The 15500-nt window shown below is 41.2% G+C and overlaps 1 pseudogene; it reads left to right on the forward strand.

Moving 5' to 3' along the window:
* The first annotated feature begins 1133 nt into the window (after nucleotides 1-1133).
* Nucleotides 1134-7690, forward strand: LOC124038986 (annotated as a pseudogene).
* The last annotated feature ends 7810 nt before the right edge of the window (nucleotides 7691-15500 follow it).

Consider the following 15500-nt stretch of genomic DNA (forward strand, 5'->3'; position numbering starts at 1 on the left):
TGCCCAGCCTACTCCACTAGATCTTCTCACCAATGCTGCACATCTCTGGTCTCGCCTGATTTGAGTCGCCCCAGCCAGAAGGCACCAGCTATCTCTGCTAGACCATCTCGCCACTCCCAAGTGGCTGCCTACAGCGACAACAAGGCCAAGCCAGAAGCAATCCCTTTTCACCAGGGACATCCCAAAGCCATACTTTTTTCATTCTACACCGGGTCCCTTGGCGGAGAGGGCCCCACTAGCACGTTCACCACCCACCAACAACAAACACCAGACTGCCGACGATGATGTTACGCCCCCATAATCCCATTCGCTGTGACATTACTTACCGGTCTCAAGATGGCAGAGCGCCTGCTCCCCCAGCTCCGGCTACTGGCCCATTGATGTAGGTTCATGTCCTGCCACTTCCTGCTCCCCCTGCTGGCCAGGAGCTCGCCGACAACACATTTGTGTCTATGTTTTCCCCATCCCTGCTCCCTTTCCATGTTATCTTCTCTGTCATCCATGTTCTCATCCCTGTGCCTGCAGACCGACCACAAACAAATAGTCCCTCCCCCAATTATCCCATATATCAATCTTCTTTCTAATATAATGGGTACAACAGCACCCTCCCCCCTTCATCTCCTGCCTCATCACAGCTATGGATTGCTGCTCTCTGCTCCAAAGCCCTCTATTTCCCACTGCCGGAAGGCCACTCTCTCCCTCTTTTTATCTGAACACAAGTACTCTTCCCATATCCCCTGTCTCCCTCCTGGACACAGTCTTCTGGCGGTGCTCCCTCTGCTGGCCCGGAGGTCCTTTCCTGCTGCCTCATCCAGCTCTTCTCCCCTGCTGGCCCCAAGGTCCGTTCGTGTTGCCTCTTCAACCACTGTCCCACTTGCTGGCCTGGTTGTAACAGGCATCTTGTCCTCGTGCCCGCAAGCCACAATTCCATCCCTCTTCACCCCCATCACCTGTGCTCCACCGACAGATCTTACAGGACTCAGCCGCAAGAGCCTTCGACCTGGCCACGTGAGTCTTCGCTCTAGCCTTCGACCCGGCCTCATCAGACTTCGACCCGCCTTCGACACAGTCTCGTCCACCTCCCAACTTCTTCCTCATTATTCACTGAAGCCTGTTGACCCAGTTCACATAAAATGAGCGACGACGTGTCTCTCCATTCCACCACCACCATCCCTCAGCCTTCGGACGGCCTCATACCGGCAGTACGGATTTTTGGGGTACGGATTTTTTCTTCAGCAACAATACCTCCCGGATCCCTACCTACCTCCACCACATGAGCACCGGTCTACTGTACCGTCTCCCAGCAATCTTATGCCTTGGCCTGGTTCACAAGCAACCTAAATGTTCTACATACTGAACATCCACATTATTGATCAAAAGTCTCCATGCCACCTTTCTCCACCCAACGAAATACAACTCAAGTCACCTTCAAGGAACCATCTAGCCTATATGGTCTATCTGTTCAAACTCACCAGCTGAAGAAGAATGGGTTCCCCGGTCAATCGAAGTGTGTCTCAAGGTTTCTTCCTTACAGTGAGTTTTTCTTGTCATGCTGTCTCTCCAGAATTCCTCCTTCAAGTCCTGTTCCTCACAAGCTTTCTTCCTTCCAGGTAGTTTTCCTTGGTCATACTGACTCTAGGTTCTCCCTGCCGCATATAGTTCCTCACAAGGTTTCTCCCTTCTAGGGAGTTTTCCTTGCCCATGCAAGCTACCCTGAATGCCCCCCTTCAAGCACAGTTCCTCACAAGGTTTCTTCCTTCCAGGGAGTTTTCCATGGTCATACTGACTCCACGTTCAATGACCTGTCCATTGTGAATCCATTGCGGAAGGGATTGTTTCAAGGGACGGGGCAGCTGTTTGTTTTGTACTATCGGCTGCTTCACATCATGAAGCCCAAGGAGGAGGACCTACGGCTGTTCATCTGGCTCTTTGAGAACTCATAGTTCACGAAGAACCATGTTAAAGCCGACTTCTGCCGCTTCTTAGAGTGTAACCCAGTTGTGGTGGATGCAGTGAAAGTGAGCCAATAGAGCATGCTACTTCTGGGGGAACATCCTTTAGATCAATAGGCCCATCAAAAAGGATTGCAACCTTCAGGATTCCATAGGGATTAGAAGAGTAGCTAAATTCGCCAATGTTCGGACTGTCAACACAAACCAAAACTCAGTCAAGCAGAGCTCCTTGTCTCAGAGAAAGGCTTGGATGACAATTTATGGATTGCAGAATTAGATAAGATTTTACATTTACCAAAACACTACACGGACGTGAAGAACATGAATCTCCAGCAAAGGCAGAAAGGGCTAGGGAAATCCTGTGTTTCACCACCTCTTTGCTTCTATTTATCCTACAAACAGCTTTCCCCCTTCCCTTCCCAGCCACCAAGAAGTTTAGCAACAGCCACAGAGATGTGGGAGGGTCAATGGGAGCTGCTCTGTGTTGTAGCCCTATTGAGTCACACAATAGTGTGAATCTCTATAGCAAAAATAGTCAACATAGGAAGAAATAAAGACAACATTGGTTTTATTTCAATTAAATGATGACAATGCCAAGTGAGATGTTGATAATGTGGTTGCCCATCCTAAAAAAAAAAATGGTTTGGAGTGTGCAGGTCACCACATCGCTGGAAGCAGGAGTGAGTCCCGTTGTCGTCCATACATGTATAGTTCTTGCTCCTCTCTCTCTCTCTCTCTCTATATATATATATATATATATATATATATATATATATATATATATATGTGTGTGTGTGTGTGTGTGTGTAGAGTATATCACAAAAGTGAGTACACCCCTCACATTTTTGTAAATATTTGAGTATATCTTTTCATGTGACAACACTGAAGAAATGACACTTTGCTACAATGTAAAGTAGTGAGTGTACAGCTTGTATAAAGTAGTGAGTGTACAGCTTGTATAAAGTAGTGAGTGTACAGCTTGTATAAAGTAGTGAGTGTACAGCTTGTATAAAGTAGTGAGTGTACAGCTTGTATAAAGTAGTGAGTGTACAGCTTGTATAAAGTAGTGAGTGTACAGCTTGTATAAAGTAGTGAGTGTACAGCTTGTATAAAGTAGTGAGTGTACAGCTTGTATTGCTGTCCCCTCAAAATAACTCAACACACAGCCATTAATATCTAAACCTCTGGCAACAAAAGTGAGTACACCCCTAAGTGAAAATGTCCAAATTGGGCCCAACGTGTTAATATTCTGTGTGGCCACCATCATTTTCCAGCACTGCCTTAACCCTCTTGGGCATGGAGTTCACCAGAGCTTCACAGGTTGCCACTGGAGTCCTCTTCCACTCCTCCATGACGACATCACAGAGCTGGTGGATGTTAGAGACCTTGCACTCCTTCACCTTCTGACCCACAGATGCTCAATAGGGTTTAGGTCTGGAGACATGCTTGGCCAGTCCATCACCTTTACCCTCAGCTTCTTTAGCAAGGCAGTGGTCGTCTTGGAGGTGTGTTTGGGGTCGTTATCATGTTGGAATACTGCCCTGCGGCTCAGTCTCCGAAGGGAAGGGATCATGCTCTGTTTCAGTATGTCACAGTACATGTTGGCATTCATGGTTCCCTCAATGAACTGTAGCTCCCCAGTGCCGGCAGCACTCATGCAGCCCCAGACCATGACACTCCCACTACCATGCTTGACTGTAGGCAAGACACTTGTCTTTGTACTCCTCACCTGGTTGCCGCCACACACGCTTGACACCATCTGAACCATATAAGTTTATCTTGGTCTCATCAGACCACAGGACATGGTTCCAGTAATCCATGTCCTTAGTCTGCTTGTCTTCAGCAAACTGTTTGCGTTCTTTCTTGTGCATCATCTTTAGAAAAGGCTTCCTTCTGGGACGACAGCCATGCAGACCAATTTGATGCAGTGTACGGCTTATGGTCTGAGCACTGACAAGTGGACCTCCCCACCCCTTCAACCTCTGCAGCAATGCTGGCAGCACTCATACATCTATTTCCCAAATACAACCTCTGGATATGACGCTGAGCACGGGCACTCAACTTATTTGGTCGACCATGGCGAGGCCTGTTCTGAGTGGAACCTATCCAGTTAAACAGCTGTATGGTCTTGGCCACCGTGCTGCAGCTCAGTTTCAGGGTCTTGGCAATCTTCGTATAGTCCAGGCCATATTTATATAGAGCAATAATTATTTTTTTCAGATCCTCAGAGAGTTCTTTGACATGAGGTGCCATGTTGAAATTCCAGTGACCTGTCAGTATGAGGGAGTGTGAGAGCGATGACACCTAATTTAACACACCTGCTTCCCGTTCACACCTGAGACCTTGTAACATTAACGAGTCACATGACACCGGGGAGGGAAAATGGCTAATTGGGCCCAATTTGGACATTTTCACTTAGGGGTGTACTCACTTTTGTGGCCAGCGGTTTATACATTAACGGCTGTGTGTTGAGTTATTTTGAGGGGACAGCAAATGTACACTGTTATACAAGCTGTACACTCACTACTTCAGTGTTGTCACATGAAAATATATACTGAAATATTTACAAAAATGTGATGGGTGCACTGACTTTTGTGATATAAAGTGCCTTGCGAAAGTATTCGGCCCCCTTGAACTTTGCGACCTTTTGCCACATTTCAGGCTTCAAACATAAAGATATAAAACTGTATTTTTTTGTGAAGAATCAACAACATGTCGGACACAATCATGAAGTGGAACGACATTTATTGAATATTTCAAACTTTTTTAACAAATAAAAAAGTGAAAAATTGGGCGTGCAAAATTATTCAGCCCCCTTAAGTTAATACTTTGTAGCGCCACATTTTGCTGCGATTACAGCTGTAAGTTGCTTGGGGTATGTCTCTATCAGTTGTGCACATCGAGAGACTGAATTTTTTCCCATTCCTCCTTGCAAAACAGCTCGAGCTCAGTGAGGTTGGATGGAGAGCATTTGTGAACAGCAGTTTTCAGTTCTTTCCACAGATTCTCGATTGGATTCAGGTCTGGACTTTGACTTGGCCATTCTAACACCTGGATATGTTTATTTTTGAACCATTCCATTTTAGATTTTGCTTTATGTTTTGGATCATTGTCTTGTTGGAAGACAAATCTCCATCCCAGTCTCAGGTCTTTTGCAGACTCCATCAGGTTTTCTTCCAGAATGGTCCTGTATTTGGCTCCATCCATCTTCCCATCAATTTTAACCATCTTCCCTGTCCCTGCTGAAGAAAAGCAGGCCCAAACCATGATGCTGCCACCACCATGTTTGACAGTGGGGATGGTGTGTTCAGGGTGATGAACTGTGTTGCTTTTACGCCAAACATAACGTTTTGCATTGTTGCCAAAAGGTTCAATTTTGGTTTCATCTGACCAGAGCACCTTCTTCCACATGTTTGGTGTGTCTCCCAGGTGGCTTGTGGCAAACTTTAAACAACACTTTTATGGATATCTTTAAGAAATGGCTTTCTTCTTGCCACTCTTCCATAAAGGCCAGATTTGTGCAATATACGACTGATTGTTGTCCTATGGACAGAGTCTCCCACCTCAGCTGTAGATCTCTGCAGTTCATCCAGAGTGATCATGGGCCTCTTGGCTGCATCTCTGATCAGTCTTCTCCTTGTATGAGCTGAAAGTTTAGAGGGACGGCCAGGTCTTGGTAGATTTGCAGTGGTCTGATACTCCTTCCATTTCAATATTATCGCTTGCACAGTGCTCCTTGGGATGTTTAACCTCTTAGGTCGACCCGACACGCAGGCGTCCCATCTAGACATCTGGAAATGCAAATGCGCTATGCTAATAGCACTCGTTAAAACTCAAACGTTCATTAAAACACACATGCAGTGTACTGAATTAAAGCTACACTCGTGAATCCAGCCAACAAGTCAGATTTTAAAAATGCTTTTCGGCGAAAGCATGAGAAGCTTTTCGGCGAGAAGCATGAGAAACATCACTATTGGGTCTTTTTTTCCGATTAAATCGGTCCATATATAGCCTAGATATCGATCTATGAAGACTGTGTGATCAAGGAAAAAAACAGCATTTTATAACGCAAAGTCATTTTTTTAAATGAAAAAAGTCGACCGATATACTTTCACAAAACACTTCGAAATACTTTTGTAACTGCAACTTTAGGTATTAGTAAACGTTAATAATCGTTCAAATTGATCACGAGGCGATGTATATTCTATAGCTCTACGTCTTGAAATAATGTCCGGATAAATCTCAACCAAAATATCCGGTCGGAGCTTCGTTTGACCAAGAAAGAAAGCCTAGGCAATTGACAAGACTGGTGACATCGTGTGGAAGCTGTAGGAATTGCAATCTCGGCTCCAGGTAATGTGGTTCCCATTCAACAATAATATATATGATATAATAATATATGCCATTTAGCAGACGCTTTTATCCAAAGCGACTTACAGTCATGTGTGCATACATTCTACGTATGGGTGGTCCCGGGGATCGAACCCACTACCCTGGCGTTACAAGCGCCATGCTCTACCAACTGAGCTACAGGACCACCAAGTGGCGCATTGATATATTTTCCAATTTTCAGTGATCAGATTTTCCTGCGCTTTTCGATGAAACGCACGTTCTGTTAGTCATAGCCATGATTTAACCAGTTTTAGAAACGTCTGAGTGTTTTCTATACACACATACTAATCATATGCATATACTATATTCCTGGCATGAGTAGCAGGGCACTGAAATGTTGCGCGATTTTTAACAGAATGTTCGAAAAAGTAGGGGGTAGGATCAACAGGTTAAAGCTTGGGAAATCTTTTTGTATCCAAATCCGGCTTTAAAACTTCTTCACAACAGTATCTCAGACCTGCCTGGTGTGTTCCTTCTTCTTCATGATGCTCTCTGCGCTTTTAACGGACCTCTGAGACTATCACAGTGCAGGTGCATTTATACGGAGACTTGATTACACACAGGTGGATTGTATTTATCATCATTAGTCATTTAGGTCAACATTGGATCATTCAGAGATCCTCACTGAACTTCTGGAGAGAGTTTGCTGCACTGAAAGTAAAGGGGCTGAATAATTTTGCACACCCAATTTTTCAGTTTTTGATTTGTTAAAAAGTTTGAAATATCCAATAAATGTCGTTCCACTTCATGATTGTGTCCCACTTGTTGTTGATTCTTCACAAAAAAATACAGTTTTATATCTTTATGTTTGAAGCCTGAAATGTGGTAAAAGGTCGCAAAGTTCAAGGGGGCCGAATACTTTCGCAAGGCACTGTACTGTATGTACAGGCACAGAACAGCAAGGACTTCAGTTATAACTTCGGTCGTCAAGCCCAAAAAAATTGATGGCCACTGGCCAGACTATACTATTTATACCCTGTCTGCAGGGTCCCGATGAACATTTCTCCAATCACAGGGAATCTGAATAGACTCAGGGCAGAAACTTTTTGTTACAGCCTGCAAAGTGTAAGCACTTTCCTGAATACTCTACTGGCCTCCCGATAATTTCCTGACACGTTTTGGGAGAACATTTTGGGAGTGCTCAGCTCATATGTCCCAGATTAATATTGTTTCAACCAATTAGCTACTCGAAAGGATTAACTTCCATTCTCTTATATTGGACAGGCATCATTTCACATTTGAACAAATAAACAGATAAACTCGAACAAGTATGATTACACATGCACATATTTTGCCGGTCTGTTCCGGTAGTCTAACAGCATATTTATCTCTTGCTGAATGATTGAAACCTGACATGTCAAAATGCAAGCCTGTCCATGTAACAAGCAAGAAAAACCTATAACTTTTCCTCTTTTGTCATATAATAGAACATGCAAGTGCATTCTAAATGCAATCAGTGTTTTAAATGTCAAACTTGGTTATCGATGACAGAACTTATTCATGACAGATATCAGGGCAGCTCTGTGGTGGAAGCAAAAAAAATGGTTGGGCTATTAAAGTGATATAACATAAGTTTTTTTTGGGGGGCAAGCAAATACGAGCCAAAATGGGTCCCCAAAAATGATGTTTCACCTTATTGTTCTCGAGCCCTTTGTGTGCACAAAGGGCCCCGATTCAGACTTGGCATAAGTAGAATTAAAATGGACTTAAGTCAACATTTTACTTAAGTCCATGTTGTCAATTTATCTCAAGCCTGAATGGGGCCCAAAGGAAAAAAAAGAACTCTGGTGTGCATGTGGAGCAGGTTGGCATTTATTGAGATGACTCATGTACTGGAGGCAGCTCTGCAGAGTGGTCACTAGTTGGTACAGCCACAAAGTCATAGAATCTGTCGGTGCCGTTTAAGATTAGGGAGGACAATTTCTTTCTACCCAGCTCAATGTAACATCGATAGGTTTAGGCTACTAATGTAATATCGATAGGTTTAGGCTACTACATGATACTCAAATTTTACCTGCTGTACCAGTCAAACGTTTGGACACACCTACTCATTCCAGGGTTTTTCTTTATTTTTTGGTATTTTCTACATTGTAGAATAATAGTGAAAATATTAAATATATGAAATAACACATATAGTAAAGTATGTAGTAAGCTAAAAAGTGTTAAACTAATCAAAATATATTTGAGATTACTCATAGCCACTGTTGGCTTGATGATAGCTTTGCACACTCTAGTTCTTAATGTTTTGTATTCTTGATCTGGGTTCTCCAATTGATTAGCACTATTCATGTTTTACCTTTATTGAACTAGCAAGTCAGTTAAGAACAAAATCTTATTTTCAATGACAGCCTAGGATCAGTGGGTTAACTGCCTTGTTCAGAGGCAGAATGACAGATTTTGACCTTATCAAGCTCTGGGATTCGATCTTGCAACCTTTCAGGTTACTAGTCCAATGCTCTAACCACTAGTCTACCAGCCGCCCCAACTATGCAGTGATTAACATGTTAAACAAAGCTAAAGAATATAAAGTCCAAACAACATATCAAATGACTAAGAATAAACAGTGAATATAAGACATCAAATGTACAGACAACACTCACTTTGGTCAATAACTTGAAATGTCAACTGTTGAAGCTGAAATATGCATAAGGGGAAACAATGCCACCGTTTTGTTTTGTTGATGAAACTGAGGGGGCATCCATCATTGTGGTAAAAAATAATCACAGTAAATACTCTGCTGTTCTTTTGCACTTGCAATGATGTCAGAGGAAAACAATCTGTGTTTGAAGTAAATGGACGTGGCAGTTTCACCATTATGGATTCCAGCTTTAACTTAATTAAATTGGTTAGGTACCAATACCAGATAGGCTTTTAGGTAAAACAACAGTTCTGAGCACAAGGCCTTCAGAATGCTGCACATGCTACACAAATGAATAAACAAAACCATGGACTTGTCAAGTCACTCAATCAACCTCAAATACAGTTGCATCTCTATTAACTACCCACAGTGATACTTGCACAAGGACAACCCTGAATTTTCCAACAGAATAGACTTATATGAGTATAAAAACGGTCGGCTTTGTGTTGTGTTGCGTAACTTATCAGTTCATGCAATTGAGGAATGTAAAGTATTACAAAATATTACTTAATGTCATTACTAAGTACTGAGAAGTGAGCCCATTTAGAGTTTGTCATCATCATCAACAAAGTTGCAACGTGTTCAGTCTTCTCTCAAGGTGATATGGACCCTATCAGTCTATATCCTCCATTTAGCCTTCAACAATAGAACACTTCCTAATCATTGGCTAGAATGATACGAGCTGCGGAAAGCCCCTGAGGTGTGTGTTCGTATATGAGTTTGGATGTATCCATGTATTCTCTTTATCCAACGGAGAAAAGTATTTTATCGCAGGAAAGTTCTCTTAGAACACTTAATCGCCAGACCGTCCTTCACTAGGCTGCGCTCCACTGGGCACACGCTCTTCTTGCTGGTCTCAGGCAGACGGGGTTTGTGTCTGTACCTTTTGAAACATGGAATTTGTATACAGTACATTGGTTGATTACTTGTGAGTGTCCCCGGCCACGATTTTTAGGGGACACTTGTTTTATTTGAAGGTCTGCTTGTAAACTTCGTATAAAACAACGCTGTCTCGCATGATTTGTTATGCGATTCCATCAGCAGCATACTTTTGCACAAATTATATGTGTGGGTATTTCACATATATACAGTAAGTGCGTCTTGCACATACAGTAATAGAAACATGTAAAATTTAGGCATGCTAGTGAGTGGTTAAGGTTAGGAATCTAATACTAGAGCTTACCCAGGAAAATCTTCCGCAAATTGACTTATTTGTGATAAACAGTGTTGCAGTACTCAAAAGAACCAACAAAGATGTACTTTTTCATTCAGGCTGTATTCCATGATGAACAGGACAGGTATACTTTCACATGACGCCTCCCTCACTCTGTACACCACCACATTCTTCATTGAGCTCATCATTGCATTATAACTCTTAGAACAATCTAGATTTTAAAGGAGAATTTTCCTTTTTTGTAACAAATCTCTATTTTTGGCATGTTATAGAAGAACACCTTTTTTTCAATTTCACTTGTTTTAGTACAGTGATGCAGGTCTTTAGATGTTGTACACGTGAAATTGTGTCGTTCTGAACTTGATCTACAATGTTATGTTCCATTTTGTTGAGACTTTTGCAAGATTTGATTGTAAAAAATATAACTTCTCCTTCATTGTTATAGGTTTTCTCGCTAAGGATTTGGGGATGAGGGTGAGGATGAGCTAAAACCATGGGCTCCGAACATCGAAAGTAATTCAATCCCAGCACTTGTTTTTTAATGAATTGTTTTCCTGTTTTAACCCTGACCAAAACTTTAACCCTAACCTTAAATCAGTTGTAATTAATGAATAAACTTAACCATTGATGTTAGTTTCAGTTTCACTCTTGCTCAGTTTCACTGACAGCTGACAGATGGCAACATGCTCCATAGTTAAAAGGGCAACACACTCCATAATCTCTGTTGCCTGCAGTTACGACAACTGTCTCCGTTTACCTTAGATGTTATGTTGTGTTATATAGACTCACTGACCCCTAGACCTCACATGGATGCATACATGTAATGGATGGCAAAAAACTGTAACTGTAATCCATTACATTACCTTCTAAAAATATTATAATCAGATTACAGATACTTTTGAAAAAACAGATTGTTACTTTAGGATTAGTTTGACATTCAAATCAGCATTGGAAAAGACACAAGTTTAAGGTTGTTCCACCTGTACAAGTCTGGCCACAAGTAAGAGACCACTACTATGATGACAACAAATGTGTTTGATGGATTGTGGGAAAAGAGTAGGCTACAGTCCAAGCTGTCTTCCAATAGTGCCACTGCTGTTGGCATCCAAAGATTATCCAACTTGTATAGATGCTAGGAAGTAAGGAAGACAGCCGTGGTACAGCCTATGGGCAAGTTCCCTATCAATCCTAGGTCCAAGAGGCTTCTAAACAGCTTCTACCCCCAAGCCATAAGACTCCTGAACATCTAATCAAATGGCTACCCAGATAACATGCATTTGCATTGCCCCCTCCCTCTTTTATGCTGCTGTTCACTTTAATAACTTTACCTACATGTACATATTACCTCAATTACCTCGACTAACCGGTGCCCCCACACATTGACTCTGTACCGGTACCCTCTGTATATAGCCTCGCTCTTTTTTTCTTTTTGCTGCTCTTTAAGTTATTTGTTACTTTTATTTCTTATTTCTTATTTTTATATGTTTTGTTATTTTTCTTTTTGTTATTTAAAAATAAATACTCTATATATATATATATATATATATATATATATATATTTAAACTGCATTGTTGGTTAAGGGCTTGTAAGTAAGCGTTTCACTGTTGTAGTCGGCACATGTGATAAATCATATTTGATTTGATTTATGCACGTCAGCTACTGCAGCAGGTGAAATCAGTGCAACGTTTAACAGAGAGCTGCAGTTAGTTTAAGAATGGGTGGCAAGGAATAAGTTAGTCCTAAATATTTCTACAAATAAAAGCATTGTAATAAATATTGTGGAATTCGAGCAGGTTGAGGTGACTAAACTGCTTGGAGTAACCCTGGATTATAAACTGTCATGGTCCAAACATGTTGATACAACAGTAGCCCCCCTTTTACACCGTTGCTACTCTCTGTTGTCATCTTCAATGCATGGTCACTTTTAATAAGTCTACCTATATGTACAGTACATATTACCTCAAGTAACCGGTGCCCCCGCACATTGACTCTGTACCGGCACCCCCTTGCATATTATCTCGCTATTGTTATTTTACTGCTGCTCTTTAATTACTTGTTACTTTTATTTCATATTCTTCTTCTTTTTTTTATACACCATTGTTGGTTAGGGGCTCGTAAATAACCATTTCACTGTAAGGTCCTGTTGTAGTCAGCGCATGTGACTAATAACATTTGATTTGAATCATTGTTTTTGAGACAAGTGAACAGCAGTGAAAAATGTGTTCTTGCAAGAGCTCCATCGTGTAGACCCCCCCCCCTCCCCATAGTGCCTAAATTCACCCATGGTATGAAAAACAAGTTTAATTTAAGAAGTTTAATTTAAACAAGTTTAATTTAAGAAGACCAGGTGTGGGGCTTTTATTGCTCATTCGTGCTGATTCAAAAAAACAAAAAACCCATAGAGTCACTTTTGCTATACTTAAAGGGGCAATCTGTAGTTGCTGTATTCATTTTTGCACTTCTAAATTAATAATACATACTATATGATTATTGAAGAATATAACTTATAAATGCCTTATAAGCTTAGTTCAACTGTCACAAATTGAGATTTTGTGTCACTGGCCTACACACAACAACCCATAATGTCAAAGTGGAATTATGAGTCAATAAGTATTCAACCCTTTCGTTATGGCAAAAATATTCCAAAACATGCACCGTTTGCCAATAAGGCACTAAAGTTAAACTGCAAAAAAAAATGGTAAAGAAATTAACTTTATGTCCTGAATGCATAACGTCACATCACTGAGTACCAGTCTTCATATTTTCAAGCTTCATCATGTTATCGGGTCATCTGCAAGGACCAGGGAGTTTTTTTAGGGCTAAAAGAAAGGAATAGAGCTAATGACATGTCAAATCATAGAGGAAAACCTGGTCTGCTTTCTAACAGACACTGGGCGACAAATTCAACTTTAAGCAGAACAATAACCTAAAACACAATGCCAGATATACACTGGAGTTGCTTACCAAGAGGACTTAAAATCGGCTTGAAAAATCAATGGCAAGACTTGGAAATGGGGCGGGGGGATAAGTTGTTAGTTTCAACTGCATTATAATAAATCCAGTGGTGTAATTGGAGGGTAAACACAGTTTGTGGCACCCAAAATTGATTTAAAAGTATAGGAAGCTTTACTTTCTTTTCACCGTGACGGTCGATCAGAGTTTACACACCTATTACAGAGCTTACCAGAGTGTATTAGGTTGAAATGGGGACCCTTTTAGTCCTCATATCTTTACTCCAACATGGAGTTGTAAGCAATCAAAGACCCTGATATTTCTCCTAATATTGAAAAGAGTCTCGTAAGATATGCTGGTGCTGAGAAATACACACAAGATTAAAGTGTGACAACCGACGCCGGTTTTCTCTAGTTGCCATTGTCACTGTCCTCACCGAGAGACTCAACAATGGGGCAACGTCAGTGGCTGACCCTGGCCCCACACTAACTTTGTGCGGAGCGTCTCATGGGAATGGCGAGGCAGGAGAGTGCTATGTCAAGGCTGCCGCGAGTTTATATCTCCTGCCAAGGATCATTTAGAAGTGCTGATTTTAAGGGGTGGGAGAGAAAAGAAGACAGCTATACTTTTTGTTCCTTGGGAGAAAAAAATATGGTTTTGAGGCAGCAAACACATGATCCAACGTAATCATAAGCGGACTTTTGGTTTCAAGGCTGAGAACGGCATATCGCCACAATTGTCGATGTGGGCAGATTTTGTTTGGTCTGCAAATTTAACAATATAGGAGAGGTGAGTGTTAGATTGGAAATCTAACACTCACCTCTTTGTTTATTGAATAAAATTAGAGCGAATAATATAATAATAACCTCCCCAGTCCTCACACATACGATTTCTCTCTTCTGCTCTCTCTACACACATACAGTTAAACACACTGACACATAGTTGCACGCTGCATGTTCACAGTGCCGTGCTGCCTACTTGCGATTGTTGCACTGATAGCTGACATAAGAAGCTGCGTAAGGGATGAGAGCGGCAGGTTGCTGCAGGTAAACACAGCCGCTCATGTGGTTCTGTCAGGCTCGACAGCCAAAGACCATCAATCACACGCTCCCAGTGTGATGAAAGCTTGGCGGCTCCAATGCATTCTTTCCCAAACAATCCAGAGCACACATTGGCAGCACAAGACACAGGTGGTTGCCATTTATCTTGCCGTTTACTGATAATCATGGCAGAGCAACATTTTATGAGTTAAATGGTATTCACCATAATACACTGTGTTGATCTTGTACCCCGATGTTCTCTATTCAAGGTGATTTTTGGAAACAATAGAGAGTTCCTGGAAAGGGTTATTTCCCCTGGCAGTTCTATCAACCTGGTTCAACACTTTAAAATTAATTGTTAAAATAAAATTAACTAATATTGAAATGGTCATTTCACTTTGAGTTCTTTGAGATTCTAACACAAACGTCACTATGTGGAATTTATACCAGCTAGTTATCAATTGTGTTGAATTATTTGCTGTTAGTACCAGAAAGTATCTATTGTCACCACATAGTTTCTTATTTAAAGTAATGTGGGCTATAAAATAACATGTTACAGGTTTTGCTATGGATTAGTTTGCGACAATTTAAATGAGCATTGCAAATCAATCTTTTTTTATTTTTTTTTACAAGTATCCATTTGCCTCTACTTAATTAAAAACAGGTGTTGCCTTCCTAAACTCTAGCCGCCTTCCTGAGACCAGGACCTGTGTGCAGACCTTTTCATTTCCTGGTTCGCTATCATTTTACGCTTTTGTCCGAGAGAGCCGTCAAAATAGGATTATGGTCTTAATAAAAAATGATTTCAAAGCTGAGGATTTCATTCCCATGAGAGGGATATGGCTAGTATATTACTTCAGTGTGTAAGCCCAACATCACTATTCCTCTATGCAGTGAAAAAAAACGCAAGACGGGGGCCAACAGGAAGAATGTCTCGTTCAAAGTTAGGATTCCTCTTTGTTTGCGTAGCCACGTCTCTCTCTGAATAGGTGTTGAGTTTAAAGTCTTTGTAGCGTAAATAGACTGCTGCTTTCCATACAGTATCTAGAGAAGGGAAACGAACACAAATTAACTTAGCGCTTTGGGCAGATAGAAAATGAAATCAATTGGATCCATAGCATGTAGCGTTAATAATTTCTTAATTTTCGATTGTACAGTATCTCTAAGTGACTTAATTGTTCCATTACACAATTACAGACATATTCAGTTCTAGACAAATTATTATCAATAGTCCATTATATCATTTGGAAGCCCTTATATGGAAATGAGAATCTGTTTTGATGTGCTTAAGTCTAAACACATTACAATTATAAACGAGTTTGAACTACCACACATATACATGAATGGGAGT

The sequence above is a fragment of the Oncorhynchus gorbuscha genome, linkage group LG07 (genome assembly GCF_021184085.1).
Source record: "Oncorhynchus gorbuscha isolate QuinsamMale2020 ecotype Even-year linkage group LG07, OgorEven_v1.0, whole genome shotgun sequence".
Taxonomy (NCBI): Eukaryota; Metazoa; Chordata; class Actinopteri; order Salmoniformes; family Salmonidae; genus Oncorhynchus; species Oncorhynchus gorbuscha.